The sequence below is a fragment of the Ascaphus truei genome, chromosome 7 (assembly GCF_040206685.1).
Source record: "Ascaphus truei isolate aAscTru1 chromosome 7, aAscTru1.hap1, whole genome shotgun sequence".
NCBI lineage: Eukaryota > Metazoa > Chordata > Amphibia > Anura > Ascaphidae > Ascaphus > Ascaphus truei.
In genome coordinates this window covers 97,501,528-97,516,253 of record NC_134489.1, presented here as the reverse complement: position 1 = coordinate 97,516,253, position 14,726 = coordinate 97,501,528, and the positions used below count along the sequence as shown (strand labels likewise).

At 43.7% G+C, this 14,726-nt stretch overlaps 1 long non-coding RNA gene across 1 annotated transcript in view; it reads left to right on the top strand.

The window, feature by feature from the left end:
• LOC142499730 (uncharacterized) overlaps positions 1-8,800 on the top strand; it is a 53,764-nt gene extending 44,964 nt beyond the window's left edge. The window contains exons 3-5 of the long non-coding RNA XR_012802726.1: positions 1,321-1,528; positions 6,464-6,516; positions 8,695-8,800. This is a non-coding gene — a long non-coding RNA (uncharacterized LOC142499730). The remainder of the gene's footprint in view (positions 1-1,320; positions 1,529-6,463; positions 6,517-8,694) is intronic.
• Positions 8,801-14,726: the final 5,926 nt, after the last annotated feature.

Here is a 14,726-nt window from a genome sequence, read left to right as displayed (position 1 = left end):
TAATTGTGCGTTTGTGTTACATAGCAGTAAAATTCCTAATAATTATAGTAATTCAAATCCAGATAGAGCTCTTCTCATTACAAGCTCTGACACAGCTTCAACTTCCTCTGGCTTTTGTATCTTCATATCAAAGGTCATTTCCAGTCTAACGTCGGCATGTATCCAATATTACTCAATGCAGAAGCGATTGCTCAAACGTAATGCAGGCAACGTATGAGCGGGGTTTAGAATGAGCTGTCTTCTCATCCTGCTGAACTTCTGTAGAAAAACTTGTTCTGTTCGCTTTGGGAAACACTTTTTGTGTGTAGACTCTTGCATACCTCCTTATATAAATAGGGCAGTATGAAGACATTCAAAGAGTTTACAGAACAAAGGGGCTTACTAAGATTTTATTTTTTTAAATGTCATGCTAAAAGTGATACAAACTTTCAAAAAACTGAATGTCCGTTGTATAAAGACTGCATACATGTGACGCATAATTTGTTGCTTGAAATGACTTCTGACGCATCTCCCATGTTGAATACTAAATTGATACAATTTAAATTAAAACAGAAGGGTGTTTTATGTTCTTATAACTAGTATTAGTAAATAGCAATTATTAGTATGATATTGTTTATAAAAGCCATACTGTAAAAATGATTCTTTTATTAACCTACATAATTAAATATCCGTGCTGCGTCAAATACATTTTGGGTTAATACATGGTAACTTGATTCTGAGCTAATACTATTAAGAGTCTTTTTAGGGTATATGCCAAGTGAAACTCGGCGGACCAGTTTTACGCACTTTTTTTTAACTCACATTTTATTGAACGTTTTGGAGGGGAACACAAAATAAAGGGGGAAATGAAATATTCCATCAGTTATGACGCACTTTTAATTGATTTTGTAGCACACAAAAATATTGTTTTTTTAGTAGATGGAGAAATTTGAGCTTTGTACGTACAGCAGACGCACACAAGCGCCAATGAAATTGCATCTGACACTAGTTATTTTGCACCAAAAAAAGCCATTTGCACCGTGGGGAGAAAGCTCATCTCTGTGAGGATCGGGCGCGGGCTCTGATCCAGAGTTTGATACAGACCTTGCTGCTGCTTTCTCATCAGTGCCTGCTGTGCAGACCCCCGCCCAGCAACGAATCAGGAGACTGATTCTGGTATCGGCTTCTGCTGTGCAGCTCTTCCGCGATTGGCTGTTCCTCCTATTTTAGGCTCAGCGATTGCCTCTGCAAATCAGCTGAGCATAATAATATTTCACTTGTGACGTCGTGCTGGTCGCAGGCACACTGTTTCGCCTTGATTTGTTGTGCTTTATCTTGCAGTTCCTCACCTGAACCCCGGCTCCTGTTTATGACCAACCAATTCTCTCCAGTCACAATCTCCCAATGATGTCGCTGCTGGAGCAAGCCCTGAAGCCGCTGCCATTTTGAATCTCCCAGCATACCCGCTAGACAGCCGGTCGCCAGTTGATCCCAAAACATGTCCCCAGACATTGGGGGACCACAGTTGCGCTCTGGGAACCCCCTAGTTGTAGGTACATTTTTTTTTAAAAAGGACGGGGGGGGGGGGGGGGGGGGCAGACGGACTTGCTGCTTTAAAAAATATTTATTTTTTAAATACAATACTTTTAGGCGTCAGTTTTGGGTAAATAAATAAATAAATAAATAAGGATCAATCACTGAGATATAACCGCTGAAACATGTCACTGGGATTACTAGACTTTGGTCCTAGGGCTGACCCTCTAATCAAATCATCCTGAAGAAGATCCGGTTTGTGCACCAAAATGGTGATTTTGCCAAGAAAAACGTGTGTACTTGGGATGGCCCTGAATTTCCTTAATATATTATATGTGTTGCCCTCTGTTTGTTATTATAAGCATACCGTGTGTCACACAGATATTAAGTATAGTTTTGTTTAGAAATGCCTAAAGATGACATTACACCACTGACTTGAATTGAATTGATACAAAATATGTGTACCTATTGTTTTTTCACCCTAATGAATACATATTAAAAAAGGTAGAGAAAGTACTACTGTACAGCTGCAGCGGCCGCTTCACGCGTTGTGTACATCGGAATACCGATGTCATGACGCGGGATGTCTTCCAACCTTACCGCCTTAAGACGCGAGTGCGGCGAGTGCAGAATATGGCATTCTAGAGTTCTGGTTTTTAAACACCTTAAATTGACACAGTCGCACAGCACTGTACACATTGCAATTCATTCATTTCATTGCCACCAAAGAAACAGAATCCATGAAATTCAAACAAAGCAATCGCGATAAGCGCGGGGGCCTGGGGCGATTGGCCGCGTTCATGCCGCGTGGAGTACAGCAGAGCACACGAATTTGGTGCCGTGATTTGTTCGAATAACGGCCGCTGCAGGTGTATGTTCAGTTAGGAATCTATTCTTTACAATATTTCTATACAGCCCACTTAACCCTAAATGAGGCATCCATACAGCTGCCTAAAATATCATCACTGTATCCACGTGTTCTACCGCCTTATGCTTCATAACAAGCATTCATGTCATTAGACAGTCACCGGACCAGTGAGTGATTATGATTGTAATAAGGACATCATCATGCAGTCATTTTTTTTTTTTACATAGGATTAAACCAGGGGGTCTTTTGAGCTGAACCCCATTAATTTCAGCTTCGGGGACCACCTGCTTCTAGAGATACATACATCCGGAGGCGGTGCCGATATCTCCTGCAAGTTTAAAGCTCCTTCGTCACGTGGGCCAATAGGAAGCCGCACCGGATGACATCACAGCTTTCTATTGGCCCGAGGACAAGGGACCTTTGAAAAGAGGACATTATGTGAACCCCAGATAGTGAGCCTGAGCGGCTACTGGTACCTCCTATAGAGGTAAGTATCTTCAGAAGCAGGGGGTCCCCGAAGCTGAAATTAATGGGTTTCCGCTCCGGAGACACCCTGCTTCAATCCTATTGGGAAAAAAATGTAAATGTTCTTTATGAGCCGTGAGGCAAGTTCAGAAATGTTTGAAGTTACCGTATTAGTTTTCGTCATTTTTAATTTTAATTATTAAAAGTTTCTCTTAAACATTAATAAACTTGATTCCAAACATTGCGCCAAATCTTCTACCAATAAAGATGATAATAAAGGAGATGGAAGACTTCAATATTCTTTTTTTCTTACACATTAGTGGTACTGTATAGGATGTTGCGAATATACTGTATATACCAATTATTGCAAGCTGCTTTGTATCATTCATGTTGTCGGATCAGCACACATCCCATTCTACTTATCTAACTCTCTTGTATATAATGGCCAGGAGTCATCAAACGGACTTAATCTTGCACCTGGGGGAAAAAAAATACTGTGTCCTATTACTGCAATTTTATGAGCGAAATCATCAATACTGCGGTAATATTTTCCCAGGGTGTGATATTTTTAGACTAGTCCCAATGCAGTAATTAATACAACCAATAATTATGCATTAATTAGCGCATCACGGTCATGGCGGAGGGTAAGGTAATATTTCTACCGTAGGGTTATATAATATAAAATAATTACACAACCCTATAGTAGAAATTACATCAACCCATTTGATGCCTGTAGCTAGCAATGTACACCACAGGCAGAGAGGGGTTAATAATACTAAAACTACACCTTCCTAGCCCTCTCGGCTATCTATGTGGCTAGTAAAGCATTGTCATGTAAAGATTTACCAATTGCTAATACAAACAAGGGGTTAACCCCCTTCCACCAGCCCAGGGTGGCCAACCACCCTCCCTGGTGCAACTATTTCCAACACCCCCTCCATGTTGAGTAATGGTCAATAGTTCTATTAGCCAAGTCCTTATAATAGGGCTGCTGCTCACTAAAAATAAAAACATGAATGTACTTTTTTTTAAATACCAGTTCAAAAGTTACATTTAACACATTGAAAAGGAATTTTAAACATACTGTAAACGCATTGATTGTCACTGTGGCTACCTAGGCCCTCTCAATGGGAGTCTATATTGCCAATATGGTTATCAATGTGAAGCTGTAAGAAAATTGAGTAACTTACAAACTGAATGAAGGCTGTTCTTAGCCCACCAGGAACAATCCCAAAAAGGGCCCGATGCCCAATCATAAAAATAATAAACATAAGAAATAATCCAATGTCCGATGAGCGCCGAAAACAAAAAATTCCAAAACCATCGAAAACAATCTGAGGCCCGATGGCCCAAACAAGAAAGAACACAAAAACAAGGTTAGATTGGCATACAAAACATTTACAGAAATGCACATAGTCTTAAATATATTCAAAAAAAGACTTACTGAGTCTTTGACATTTCATGTTAAGCAATGTTTGTGCTAATTGAATGCAAATTCCTCTCGGGGTATACAAAAAGGGAATATTACTCAGACAAATAGTTTACACACGTTTTTGCATAGCAACGTTTCAAGGCCCATGGCCCTTTCTTCAGGCCCTGAAATCGTTGCTATGCAAGTATGTGTCTAAACTATTTGTCTGACTAATATTCCCTTTTTCACTTTTTGTATACCCTGAGAGCCGCAAATAAAATGATCACTTGTGGCACATTCACGTATCCCAGACATAATGACATGCAAATGAGCACACAGTGTCACCTTTTACTTCGAATACACTTTAACATGGACCTCCATATGCGTATGGTTGCCATATTGCCCAACTTTTAAGCACAGCCTGGGCTAAAGAAGTGCATAGCCAGTAGCCCAACTCGCAGACAGTTTGTTTTTTTCTGGGGCCCAAGTGTACAGTATGTGCTCTTGTGAACTGTGTTTGACATCTGTGCATACTTGAAGGTCTTCTTACGGAGGTCCTTCTTAAAGTCCTTCCTGGCCAAAAGGCCTGCCAAAGTTCTCCTGTGAACAGTGCTCGGTGCCAAAACAACCGTGCTCCCGTGCAGTGACCAGCCAAATGCTCCTGCGTTGTCAGTCTCAGTCTTTCAGAGGTCTTCAGCACCCTGGCATTCCAGGACATTTGACCATCTCATGCCGCCACTCCCCGTGGAGATGTGATTGGTGCTCTGTGCTGTTAAAAAAAAAAAAAAGCTTTACAAAGTCTGTGTCCCAATGTGCTTGGTGCCGGTTCAATGCATGCTTTGTGAAGGTGCCCCGACTCACTCCACTTTGGTGCGTCTGTACAGGCTCTAACCGAGGGAGAGTGGACCTGGTTGCGGTGACCAAATGGACTTGGGCTCCATAAGCTTCTTTAACCTCCTGACCAGAGGACCAAGTGAGTGCCACTGTCCATTTCATAACCTGCCACGGAGAACAGACAAGATACTTGATCTTAGCCAAAAGGCTGAGAAGTGATGACAGCTGTTTCAACCTTTTCGGTTCTCATCAGCATGTGGATGGTTCCTGGCTTTGCACTGTGAAGCTGGAAGTGGCTATAACCAGACACTAAATAAGTTATGGTGGATAAAAAGTGACAGAAATCCCTCACTATACTCTGTATAGCAAATAGAAACACCACTTGTGAGCACATTCACATGTCTCAGACCGGTCTGCAAACCGACCTTTTGCCAATATCTCTAAGCATACAATGCTCCCACTGCCGCCAGGGATTCTGGGTAGTGGGTTACAAATCAGCACCCCCTATAAGCTTCTGCCTGCCCCGAGAGGAATTTGTGAGATACGAGCAGAAACACTGCTTAACATGAAATGTCAAAGAATCGGTAAGTCATTCTTTGAATATGTGCATTTCTATAAATCCCTGCACCGGAGAGCTTACAATCTAAGTGGTATGTTGGGAGACTAACAGAGACAGCAGGTGTGTATATGGCTGGATCCAGGATTAGGAGAGATATCCTCAGCAGTAAGAAGGAGAAGTAGAGTGAGAGAGAGATTTGTGGAGTTGCTTTTTATTGAGGGGTGTAGAAGTTGTTGGGAAAGAGGTGTGTAAATAGTGGCGCTGTGTCTGTTGCAAAAGCATAGGTGGAGGAGAGGAGAGATGAAGAAATGCGGATAGGAGGAGAGGGGAGGAGAGATGAAGAAATGTGGATAGAAGGAGGGTGGGGATGTTGGAGAGAACAGAAAAGTTTACAAAGGAGTGAGGAAACAGCCAACAGAAGAAGCATTAGGGAGGGCATAATGAGATGCAGGGGAAGAGAGGTAGGAGGAGAGCGTTCCCAGGTATTGGAGGAGATGAGGAGTAGGAGTTGAATGAGCGGGTGTATAAATCAGGCCAGGGAGGGCAGTGCAGCGCTGAAGGTTAAACAGCAGCTTACAAAGTTACTCTATAGAGGTGTAAAAATTGTTTGAGTATTTAGAAAGCCAAGTTCTCACAGTTGAAGAGTTGCTGACAAAGTGCAGTTCCAGTTCCTCTTGTATTCTTCACCTCCAATTCAACTTCAATTTAACTCCACAGACTCTTCATATGTGACACTTAAGATATTGCATAGCCATGTGTTTTTTGTGCTAATTAATTTTTGCTAATTAATTTTTGCTAATTAATTTATGCCTAGCGGTGGATGCACGGGATCAGAGTGCCTATGAAACCCAAGAGAGGAAAATATTGGTGAGTGCAAATTCTACTTTTATTTTTTCCAAAAAAGATATTCCATGAAAAAACAAACCTGGCCCAGTGGCCTCTTTGTAATCCATACCCATTCACGGCTGGTGCAAGGGATCTTCAATTTGACACGATCCTCTGTTGATTCAAGAATCTTCATCATGTAAGTATTTCTTGTCTTCTTTTCTTCTTAAAAGTATTCTTTTCTTCTATCTTCTTCTTTAATCTTCCCCAATGGATGTAGCTCCTTTGACGACTTCAGGTCTTCTGAGAGGGCCCAGGCCTTTTATAGTGGCTAGTGCCACCTGAGCAGATATGTTATAGGGACACATGTACATCAACCAATCAGATTGGCTGATGTACCATGTGATTCCTTCCATTTATTCTGACAGCACAGATTTTGCCAACCTGGTAGAGCTCATTTGCCCCAGGCAGGGTGATTAGACCCCCCTCCCCCCTTTCCGGGGGTGTTGGTAGGGGTGAACCCCTTATTTGCCTTAGCGGTTAGTAAGGCATTGTGTGGCATGCAATTACTAGCCACTGAGGTTGCATCATTTTATTAGTGGAAACCCATGACTAGCTGACCACTTGTGCTACCAAGGGGTTAATTTGTAGTTAAATGTGTTATAGTTCATTTTGTACCACCTATCCCATGTTGGTTAAGCTTATCTTGCCTATGTGTGTAATGGCTTACTATATTGGAGTATTATAAGGCCGCGCTTATAGTGCCGGCGAGGCGACCGATGACGTCACCCATCACAAAAGTTATATTTTAAGATTAGACGCCATCGCTAGCTACAAGGCCAGTGACGTCACAAAAGGGGAGGGCAGAGGCACGGAGAAGCTCCTGATTGGCCGCAAGGGGAGACCATCGCTGAAAAAATCAAATATCAGTGACTACCAGATTTTTGGTAGCAGCGTCGCTCCGTCGCTTTGTCGCCGTCGCGTGCACTATAAGCGCCGACAATGGTGACAATGCATTTGTTTTGAAGTGACGGTTTTCGTCGTCGACACTATAAGCGCAGCCTAATGGGTATTGCATACATACACAAATTAGGGCTAACACCAATTTGGAGTACAGTAGGTGATAAAAAAGGCTGTATTTTTGGGCATTAGGCCAGTTCCGATATCTACTGGGACTTAATAACTTGCATCAAAATTATAACATTCTCAGTATTTAGTCATTTTGATGCCACTTAATCTGCCCTAATCTGTTTCCCGGAGTTTCGCTAATGTAACACCCCAAAAACGGATTCAGGCGGTTTCAATCTGCGCGGATTCGTCCAAAACCGTCATTGGATACAATCCGTGGGTGGATTTGTAGAATCCCTCCACGTGCTGCGCAATCCACAGAATAGATTGGTAATAATAATAATACAAAATCCGCAAAACGCGAACTCGCCCTTTTTCAGATTATTCCGCTAAAATTCGCGGACCAAAAGAACCGGCCAATCCGCCGCAGATCCAAATCCACCCCGAAACATTCACCGGTCCCTAGTGCCGATCCTGAGATTTTTACAGTTGATGTCTTGCACTATGAAAATAAGGCTTTTTTTTGCCTGTAATATCGCATGTTTTCATTATCGAAGTTTGATGACTCTCTAGGCCAATGAATGTTGAAAAACTCTGTAAAATGGGAAGTGTTGAACAGTTTAAAGATGTAATAATTCAGTATATTTGTTTGATCCTGTCGTTCTTTTGTCTCTAGGAACAATGGGTGCACAAACAAACTCACATTAACATGTGGGAACATCTCGACATAACCTAGCTATAAAAGAAATATTTCAGGCCATTATAAATGATGTAGAACAATAAAGTGTGCTGGCATCTCCACTGCGTATCTTTAATAAGAGGAATAACTTTTAACTGATTCCAGTTATTTGAGGCCACACATATCCAAATCTCAACAAAATTGCATAGCGTCCTTTTCGTTAGTTAGGTTGGTACAGTATATATTAATCTCATGTCCACAATAAACCTCAGTAAAAACAATAACTATACAATAATATATGTAGCACTGTTACCCCCCCCACCCCCCCTCCAGTGGGAGATTACACAGCCTATGATACCTAGTGTGTGGGTGTGATACCTGTTTGGAGCAGGAGGGCTGAGCTGATCTTCGATGGTAGTGGAGATCAGGACAGGCTTAGGTTCTTTCTCTGGTTCTTTCTCTTTGGTGTTCAGCGCCTCCAGCCGTAGTGGGTTCAAGGATATCCAGAAATGTGATTGCCACCTAACAGGTAGTGGGACTTCCTGGACTGGTGGACACGGAGGATATAGAGAGACCTGGTAAGTGAAAATACAGTACATATAAAATATACTATATATCAATCTCGTGTAAACATGTCACTTTATACACAACCTTGAACATCAAAACAAGATTACTGTCTTATTTGCAGTACACGAACACATACAGGTGAGGAGTACTTAACTAAATAACATATGTGACATGCTTACATGTGTGCCCTCATAAGATTAGAAACCTCTATAGGCAACGCCTTGCACATTGCTGTAAGGTATCAATCTGTATAAAGTGATCCTTTACCTATTTGAGGTCCATATAACTGCTCACTAATCACAAGAACAGTTTAATCAACACTTAAAGAGTCTCAGTATCTGAAAGAGTTCCTGTAAAACCTGATCATCTAATCATCTTAAACGTTATCTAAACACCCACTATAACCAGCACTTATCTCCTAGGATGCACCATCGGCAACCTGCTTGTGGTCTTAAAGCTCACTGAAGAATCTTGTTACTGTTCCTTCTTTTAACGATCACCCCATTTCTTTTTCATTGAGGCCAAAAGTTATACCTTTGATTCGTCTGTCCAGAGAACATTGTTCCAGAAGTCTTGTGGATCATCTATGTGGTCTTTGGCGAACTTCAGACGGGCAGCAATGTTCTTTCTAGAGAGCAGGGGTTTCCTCTGCCACTGTGTTGTTAACTAATTCCTTTCTTTCCCACACACAGTGAAGTACAGTAACTGTGTGTGAATTCATTTTATTTTGCCAACTTCTGTCTCTTGGTCATTCTTTTTCTCATATGTGGAATCATTATTGTACACTCATACTTAATACACGCAATATTAGATACAATAGAAGACCACACAAACACATCCTACGTTCCCTTTAATCATTAAAAAGCATAGTATAGTTTATTGCATGAAAATAAAAAATTTCAGTTGCATCTGTTGATATGTTTCAGACCTTATGTTCTATCAGGAGTGGCGAATTTCCCATTGGGCTGCGTGACAGAGCGCATGGCATTGCGCGCCTCTCGCCCGAGTGATGGGTGAACTGAGCTTCCAGCGATTGGGGAGGCATGTGGAGGCGTGGGGCAGGACGCATTAGTATGCTGATTCGCCCTCATTGGCCGAACCGCTCACGTGACGCGGCCATCGCACGAAAAGACAAAATAATGAATTTTTAAAAAATCTGATCCGCCGCGCGGTTGCTCTGCGTCACTCACGCGGTGGCGCGCACTATGGAAAAGGTCTGTTGTTCGTGCCGTTGTGCCCACTATAATCGCAGCCTTAGGCACATGAGGCCCGGGCCAGCGTGTTAAAAAATTTTGGGGCGGCAAAAATGTCCACCCCATATACATTTGCGTGCTCGGGCCTGAGGGGAAGGCACTTACATGTGGTGATCACCTCCTTGCTGCCGCCCTCCTTCTCCATTAGAATCCCAGCATCAAATGACGCCACGGACGTCACCAACGTCTAAAAGGGCTCCCAATAGAAAACCTGTATCTGGCTGATGAGTCCAGCAGGGAGCTGGGTAATTGCAGCTCCAGACAATTAACCAGTCTCCACTGGCTCATCAGCCAGGTAGAAAGGCCTCCTGCTTACACTGCAGGGGATCTCTCTAGCACATGGGAGGTGTGTGCTGATCAGAGAGGGATCCCAGGGACCTCTACTCCAGGACACAGCGGTCACTGGAACCTGCTAGAAGGTGCACCCCACGGACACCAACCCAGACACTGATGTAAAGAGCCCCTGCGTACAGGTACTTCTTTAGACTTTGTGTCAGAAGCCTATCCTCCCAGCCCTGCACATAGGGACTGGGAAGTATGAGTTAGCCCTTGTTCGTTTGTTTTACATGCTGACATAAAGCTGTTCTTTTAAACCGTGGGCTAAATAAAAGCCAACGTTTATTTTCCCTTAAATACGTCTCGCTGGTTACAATTCTACACTTATCTCCTACCCGGCAGCTTTTGGAAGGTCTTAAATATTGTAGCGTTATTCCCATGCGCTATCCTGAACTGAGGTTTGAGGATGTCCATTGTTGGGTAAACTTCTCATTACCATATGAGCAAGCCAAACGTCCATTAAGATGTATCGATCGGTTATTTTTCAGGTAAATACGAGGACATCGTAACGCCATGGACCTTTTGGGATACGCATTACGGATAATGATACGTAAAATGGTGATAACGTTCCGCAAAAAATGTAGCGCACTTCTGTGGATCCATGAGGTTCAAGAGTGACTAGCAGTGAAGTGGTTAGAACAATGGCTCTTGAAGAATTAGTGGGAGAATCCAGTTTAGCCCATTCACTACCAGAGATGCCTGCACTGTCTTATCTTGGCATGCAAGGGAAGGAGCTAAATGTCTTCCGACTGTGGACAAGTCACTTTATCTCTCTTTGCATGTTAGATTGTGAGCTCTTTTGTTTTGTGTTATTCTGCATGTACATTCTGCTGCATACAGTGTTTTACACACAGTATGTCCTATACAAGAAAACACATTGAGCAGCATTGCAACCTTATCCCTGCCAACTTGCTTCAAGTCAACAGTGTGATAATGATCCAGCTCTGTCTGTCTTCACATTGGGCTGCAATACAATACATTGAAGTTGCTAACAGACCAGGGAATGGAAACCCAGGACTAGACCATTATCACACTGCTGACCTGGAGTTAATTGGTACAGAACATGTGCACCTTTCAGAACTAGAATTTTGTCCCTGTTGGTGGGAACCTATTGAGCCTAAAAAAGTCTGGCGCGCCCCCCAGTGTGCGCACCGCTGCCTCAGGGTGTCCCCTAAGCTGAGATCTCCGCTGTATCCCCTCCTCACGGTGTGTGTACTAAAATAATTTATTAGACAGATCTGAATAAAAAGAGCTACGTCGTGGAAGGCTTTCACTCGCATCGTCATTGTATGTTGCTAAGGAGGCCTGCAAGAAGTTGAAATGTTGACTGCAATCTAAACTGACTCACACACAATAATGTAACCTATTTGCTGCCAGAGAGGTCTGCAACATAACACGTTAAAGAGAAAGTGCTTCTCTCCCCATGCCCACCACCAGCAGAATGGTTAAAAAAACCTTAAACACACAACCCCTGCAAACTCAGCACCCAACACCTTCTCCCGCACCCCCCCCCCCACCACCACCACCACATATTGGTGCCAAAAGGAGAGCTATTGAGATTGTCACCTCATGTGTATAATGAAAGGTATCCCCTCTTCTGGGAATCACTCATCCCACTTGTAAATAGCAGGTCCTGTTATGCACCTGTGAATGATCAGTCTAGTAAGACAGTTCTCCCTCTATTAGAGAGTTAGGAGAGCTATTGCTGGTAGTGTTGGGACTTGCAGAAGAGGGGTTTATTTCCAGGGTTAAATTGTACATTAACAGGCCCACCGTCCCTTTAAGTCAAAACAAATCATAAAAATAACACCTACCCAGTCATAGGAGTCTAACTACACAGTAGCTGCAGCCCTCTCTAACGGGAGCCGCCAGCTAAACTGCTTGTCGGCTCAAAACATGTACTATTATCTCTAAACAATATACTGTCATGATACGTGATCCGCGACGCGCTCGGCGCACTTGACACTTACCCCAACTCGTGATCGGCCCACCGCTCCTTCCGTCATCCGTGATGCTTCTCTCCCTTCTCCTGGGACCAGCCGCTATACGGGGGGGCGCACGCATCCCGCACGGATGTAAATACCACCCTCCCTGGTCCCGCCCCCAGACTCCGCCCACACGGCGACATCATCAGTGTGGAGCGCAAACACGCGGTGCGCGGTCAGCACGCACACGAGACGCGTCACCCATCCTCTTCAGGGATCCTCCCCACTCCAGTCTCCTGCACCTTATCAGCCTATCATGGTCAGTCTTACTGACGCGCCTCCTCCTGTCTGCTACCTCATTGGTACCTGTGTCCTATATATGCTCAGCCGGCCAACTGGCAAATCGGCCGAGCATAAACCATAAACGAAAGCACAGATTGGGAAAAACTGGCGTGGCCTCCAGAGGTCTTCATAGATAATTACGTGTTCTTTAATTGTGAGAGGATCGACGTTTTCGGTCCTACCCTGGCCCTTCGTCCAGATACCACATTAATGAAATGTGCAATTTATATACATACAAAGTGAACGTCCTGATGTCACCCAGGTGTGAAAAATACGTCAATTTGCCGCCAAAGCCGTTGAAATTGTATTGCTAAGCAACAGGTCGTGAGTGTTTATATTCTGGGGGAATTAAAACTCTGGCCGCAGGAATTAATAAGTGTCGTGAACTTGTTATCGTTGGTTGAATAAAATAAAAATACTTGTGTGGAACTAACCTACTGGTTAACTAGTTAACCAAACTAACTAATAGTTTGTTAGAAATAACTGCTTTTCTTACTTATTGACTTTATGGATGATTCATGGTCCTCTCTTGCCAGGCACCTCTGTGCTCTGTTCTGCTTCCTTTTTAGGATACACCCATTTCATACCGAAATAGTTTGGACGGGTAGTCAGAAAGAAACATGATTAGACTATGCAGTACCTTATCTGAAATCTTGCTTCAAGAATGATGACCTGGTCATGGTTATTTCTGTAGTACGGGGAAGGCAAACCCAGCAAATACAGAAGGAAATCCATCTGTGCGCGGCTATTTCTGTGGCGGAGTTGGGGGAAATGAAGTTCCCTAATTTAGTGATTAACTGGAAAATAACATTTAGTGATTATGAAAGTACTGGGTCTGGAATACTAACTGGGAGTGGATAACTGCTTTTCTTACCACATGGCAGTTATACAAACACTAATAGCGCCAGTGACTTCACAGTAATTTGAAAAAAATGACCGCCACATACCTTTATTTAAAGCAGCATAATTTGTTGTAGTTGAGATATTAACACATTTTAATTTGCTGTGGTGTGGGGTGCCTTATCCCTACTGAGTTTATACTTTGGGGAAAATGGGCTTTGTGGGGCCCAAGGCGGCACGCTGGCTGCGCCCCCCCCCCCCGGGCAAAAAGTTAAGGTGACTTACTTTGAAGAGCGGCCCTCCTCCGGCAGGGTCATGGCAGCATGTGACATCACGTTGCCATTGCAACACGTTGTCATATGGCGCCATTCGATGTCTGTCACCATGGCAACGCAACGCTGCAGGAGGCGGCTCGCTCTGGAGACGGTTAGACTCCCTTCCCCGTCTATCTCAAAGAAAATAAAAACACACTCATGCACACACACACCTCTTGGTGAGGTGGCCCTGCCGGTCAGAGGGTCCCACGCTCCCTTCTACAGCTCCCCCCTCCGGTAGGGTGGAACTTGGAACCGCACCCCATCAGGAGATGGGAGAAGAGGGAGTGCGAGGCCAACGGTGGCTGCCTTGCTCGCCTTGTCCCGAGTCCGGCCCTGGCCAGATGTTGCCGTTGCACAGTCCACTATGTAACAACTACTATCCACATTTGTAATTGTTTCATAAATGAAGGGTCAGACCCACAGAGCTCCTTTAAGTGAGTTAACGAGCCAGTAACATAACTTCTTCCTTAACGCGTATTTTCACAGCTAAATAATGTAACGTTAAGTCCTCTTTTCGGATGGAAAGAGCATTGTGTTAACTATAATGGACATAAGTAATAATTATATGCAAAAGAGGCGTTTCCCCTAACAACATACCCACAAAGGCTTGTAAGGTTTGCACAGAAATGTACTGGTTTACTAGACAAGAACTATAAGGCCGTCCCTTTTTTGGGGGGGGGTTACAGAATTGAAGCAGTGGGTCTCCAGAGCTGAACTGCGTGAATTTAAGCCCCTGCTTACCAAGATTTTTACTTCCGTGGGGGGAGGGGAATGGGGGGGGGGGGGGGGCTGGGCTATGTTGGAGCTATTGAAATGGTGAAATTAAAGTTCCCATATCATGCGGTCCAATAGGAAGCCGTGACATCATCCCTTGCGACTTCCTATAGGCCCCCATGACGCGGGAGCTTTAATGCTTACCTGCTTA